The sequence below is a fragment of the mitochondrial genome of Vitis vinifera, assembly GCF_030704535.1.
Source record: "Vitis vinifera mitochondrion, complete genome".
NCBI classification, from domain to species: Eukaryota; Viridiplantae; Streptophyta; class Magnoliopsida; order Vitales; family Vitaceae; genus Vitis; species Vitis vinifera.
The window spans coordinates 320,001-325,164 of NC_012119.1; positions in this window are offsets into that span (position 1 = coordinate 320,001).

A 5,164-nucleotide genomic window follows, 5' to 3' on the forward strand; every position below is an offset into this window, starting at 1 on the left:
AACATCTGGGCAAGGGAAAGCGCAGTGCGCCTGGTGCAAATGGCTTTCTTTTTTCATGATATACCAATCAGAATGGAAGGTCCTACCTACGTACATGATTTATAGAAGAACTACGTAGGGGGGGGGCGGTCAACTTGATGCGGGAGAGGCATGAGTGCAGTTCGATCTTGTGGTGTATTCGTTTGTAGTGAGTAGGGCCTCTTTCTCGTTGATCAGTTCGCCTCCGCTCTATTGAAAGGTCTCCATTCCTACGGCGGTTTTGTCAACGAACGCGTCTCGGGCCGGATTGACTAACCTAACCCTTAAGGTAAGGGGGCCTTGCCATAGTTGGGTGCTCTGCTTTAGTGTGATTGACGAAGGCGGTTTGGTAATACCCAAAAAGAAAAGAGATCGGGGTCGATAGTTGGCAAGGAACTTGATCCCCCCCAAAAAAGGGGCAGCTGCGGTCGAACTCTAATTCTGGAAAGAAGTCGGGGCCCTTTTACCAAGTCTACCAAATAGTTGATGATAGAGGGCCAACTATCGTTGCGTTACACAGGACGGTGCCGTCTCACTTCGAGTTCCTTCCTTCGTAGATCAGATGATACGCTTCGGCGATGTTACCTACCAAATAAACTGCTAGGTGATCGAAATCGCTCAGGTCAGTGAGGACTCACTCACTCACCTACTCCTTATCTATCTAATAGTTTCTTCTATTTACTTTACTGAATTCAAAAGGCGACCCGCCGCGCCGGGCTATAAGATAAGATACAGCTGTTGTACTACTTGACTGGTAAGAAAAAGCTTCCGTAAGAACTGGAAGACTCTTGTATGTACGGTAACCCTCTCTTCCGCTACTGGTGGACTGTTGCACAGAAAGGCCGACAGAAGCAACCTTTCTTAGCGCGCTTTTCAAGCGCTTAGCTTCTGCTAGCGGCGGGCGGCAAGGCCATGTTGTTCAGTTGGAAGCCTAAGCCAAGAAGGTACGAACGAAGTGACGGGCCCCTTTAGAGATAGGGTAGGGGGGCGGCTTTCTTGTGGTAGTAATTGCGAACATCTCTCCTCTTCTCTTAGCGTGCACAGTTTGCTTGCATGCCGCCTTAGGCACATCTCTCTTTCTTAGTTTCACGCTGGCCTAATGAATGAAAGTCAGTCTTTTAGTAAGCGTATCTTATATAAGCAGCTGTTTAGTGTATAAGCAATTCTTTAGTGGCCGCACCGAAAGGTACGTACGGTGGAGGTTGGTTGAAGATGATGTTACGCGGCGTTCAGAACCAGCCGAGAAGAAAAGACAAGAAATGAGTGCTATGTCAGAAGGTAGAGAAGATTTGTAAACTCTTCTAAGGGAAGAAAAAAGTAGTTTAAAAAGGAAGGGTTTGATGGATAAGTTAATGAAAATGTTGGATTATCTTTGGTAAACGAAGTCCACTTATAAGGAACTAATGCTCGAAAGGGAATTGCAAGACATTCAAAAGGCTATCTTGAATTGAACTCTACTTTTCAGTTTTCCTCAATGTATCGCTCATGGATTCCCAAACCAAACAAACCTGGGCAGATGCGAGCCATTACCCAGCCCAACAAGACTGATATCATCGTTATGGATGCGCTTTCTCATTTATTGAATATTATCTTCGAAGATCTTTTTTTATCTCAATATCACGGGTTTAGGAAAGGTAGAGGCCCTATTACCTTCTTTATTCAAATCCGAAGCTGGAACCGGGTCGATAAACTAATGAAGTCAGATATTGTAAAGTCTTTTGACAACATAGATCATGGGCTTTTAATCTACATTTTTCAATCCCATTTAGGAGAAGAGAATGCATCCTTCTGTGATCTAATATCCGCCTTTCTGAAAACCCAAATATTAGACAAAAAAGGTAATGATTATTCCAATTATATGAAGGGCATACCACAAGGCAGTTCTCTCTCGCCTGTCCTAATGAATATCTTTATGCATCAACTAGATATGAACCTCCATTATTTTATGCAAACAGAGGAAAGCCTTGGTTATGCTCGGTATGCTGATGATATGATCTTTGCTATCAATAACGAGTTAGATTCGGAAGGAGTATATCTGAAATTCAGGAACTATTTTCAAAAAGCCCTAAACGACCTCAAACTTTCGGAAACATCCATAGAACTGGTCCGAAGTCAACCTCGAAAGACCAGAGTTTGAGGCTTGGTTGTCTCAATCAGTTCGAAGGGGATCCTCGAGATTAGGGCCCCTTTAAACGATGGAAGAAGAAATTCACTGTGGAATACATAATGTCGAAAATGAATACTAAAAGGAAGACCCTTTCCTCGTTCCTAACCACACTCTTTCCCTTTATCAAAACTCGTATAGCCTTTTCGCTCTGTTGTTCTTCCCTCTACAGAGAGCAAGATCTTATCAGCTATTTTGAAAACCTTATACGAGTGCGAGTCAAAGAGTTTACCAAAGCCCACGGAATAAAACCTCGGAACCAGAAAAGGATAAAAACCTACTATATAAAACAACTTCCTCATTTAGTAAAAATAAATAAAATCCTAATTCGACTAAAGGGACTATTGTATTTGGAAGAGGAGGAGAGGAAAGGAAAAGAATAACAACTATGTACACATACATATGGAATAGCCTATAGAATAATATATAAGTCTCTCTATCTTTACCAAACTATAACCCCTGAACTCACTGGAATGTAATTAGAACGCCTTGTTTCATTTTCAATTAGGTTTTTGTTGTTTCTATGCCAGGGGAGTTAGTGTCCTTTTTTTTCTTTGTGTCTTTATTGGCGTTAGTTCTGCCCCGGTTGGCTACCGGTTCTCCGGCAGTAATCCTTATTTGCCTTCTTCTGCTAATGGATGCTTAACTTGGGACCCTTCTGGTTCTCGTTCTTTTGTTCTTAGTAGGTAAGCTTTAAATATATATAATTCTTTAATTTTCTACTAATTGAATCTTTATGCTGGTCCTCTTTATCAGATGGTTTAAGGTCGAGTATCTTCGGACGAATTAGTTTAAGAGCTTGGTGAAATTTCGGGAATGAGACTAGGGGTTATGGTGGCCCTTCAAGGTTTACACCTTTCCGGGTCCGGCCGATATTAATAATATCGGCCCATACCACTCCGCAGCTTGTTTAGGGGAGCTCCGTGAGCCGCAACGAGTAGAATCGTTGCGACCATTTGCTTTGCTTTTGTTAGCATTCTCAGGTAGAAACATAAAATCGAATGCACAAAACAGAGATGTATGAAACATATTTGTTGTGTCTACCTTTTTAATCGAAGGCATACATGGATAAGGAACTTTTATCTAACTAACGGGCACACTAGTACGTACGACAAGTGCAGTGCTTCTGCCCTCTTATCTTGTTCCTGAACGGGAGGTACGCTTGGCCCCTTGTTACATGACCTTTTTATATCTTTATGGTCTGAGATATCAAGTCGTAACACCGTTGGTTCTTTGATAAAAGTTTGTAATGCACCGATGGTGTTTTAGTTGCCCCTTGAGGGAACCGGTCCTTGTGGTAGAGGGCGAAGAAAAGATAGCGTGCTTGTGTTGGAAGCGAGCAAGCGGGTGAACGAATCACCAACCGAACTAGACACTCGGTTACTAGGAGCATCCCTTTATCAGCATCTTCATAACTGTCTTCAAGCTTCTGGGCCTCGGAAACACAATAGAATCTCGTGACCGAGTGAAGGGCGAATGAGCTACCACGTCCCAGCTAAAAATCTTACCCGATTTTAGCTACTCCCGTAACCGTCCCTTTGAGTACTTATGGCAATCCTTTACCTTATTTATACCCATCTTAAAGAATGGGACTCGATTTATCATTTGAATTTCTCTCCAAAAATTGGACTGAAAGTGAATATGTTTTCTCTATTGTAGAAGTTTACATCTGGAGCTCCCTCGAGTGGTGTTTGCTGGTCGTAAGTCAGAAAAGGAAAGGAAGGAGGGGCAGGACCGGAGACCTACGACCATAGGCTAGAGACCGAAGAATCCCGTAACCTGTTTCGAGAAGGGCAGGCGAGTTTAAGCATAGTCATTCGATTCGACGCCTGCCTCTTTCGGGGGGATAGAGAAAGGAGAGTAGGAGCACGAGAAGGATCAGGCGATTCTGATTGTTAGCCAGAGCGGAGGGGAGAGAGGCAGATTGAGTTTCTGAAGCTGACGAAGTGATTTACTATATTGTGGAGCTTCCACCAACAGCAGTTTTTCCACCATAAGGGGGGAGATATTGCGCTAGGTCAACTCGAGCATAGGGTTACAGATGGACTTCTTCCGTTCAATCAGATGGGACTCTTTGTTGAGAGTTCTAAAGCTAGGTTTGCCACTTTAAACCCAGCAGATGCAAAGCAAAAGCCAAAAAACCAGCAACTCTCTTACTTCAACTGACTGCTTGACTCCTTTCTATCCGATCAGCACTGGTTTATGCTGTCTCGAAAACAGGAACTTAGGATTTTTATACCGAGATTCAAGACAAGAAGTCTCGACATTCCTCATATGGGAAAAAAAGGAAGTGGAACCTTCCAAAGGCCCGGGTTACGATGCTTCAAGTTCAATGAAGGAAATTAGGAGAACTTGAAAAGGGACCACGACTCTATTAGCTTAGTAGCTTAGCTTCGTGAGCTTGCTTCTTTGGTTAGACAGAAAGCATCCTACTTACTGTCGAAGTGGAAATCATTCTCTAGGTCGATAATAAAATAGTGCTTTCGAAGTAGAGAGGAGGACGGACTATATAGGAATTTCTTAGCGCGACAACCTTCTTGTTCATGAACGTGAGGTCAACTCGATCAGTGGGATAAGGGCTATTGGACAGTGGCTTCTTCCTTGTTGGGGCTCCCTCGAACCGGCTTATCAGATCCTAACTCTTTCTTTGAATCTCGAGTGAAAGAGCAGGGCTTGAGACAATTGAATGACCTTCATTCACAAAAACATATTCAGGGAATAGGATAGGGAAATTTCTTGCTTGGTTTGCTTCCAGTTTTTACTACTAAACTGCTGCGCTTGGTCGTCCCCGTGAGATGATCTGCCCTGGACTTCTCTCTTTCAGCTTCCTGTTTTCGACATTAAGGCAGCTCAGAATTAGGAACTTCGGCCTCCCTCCTCCTTTGTCTTAGTGTTGAGATAGCCATCCAGCCAGGTACGGTATTTCCACCTTCAGCCGACTCTTCTTACGAATGGCTTAAATAGGAAAGAAAGCCTTCTTTA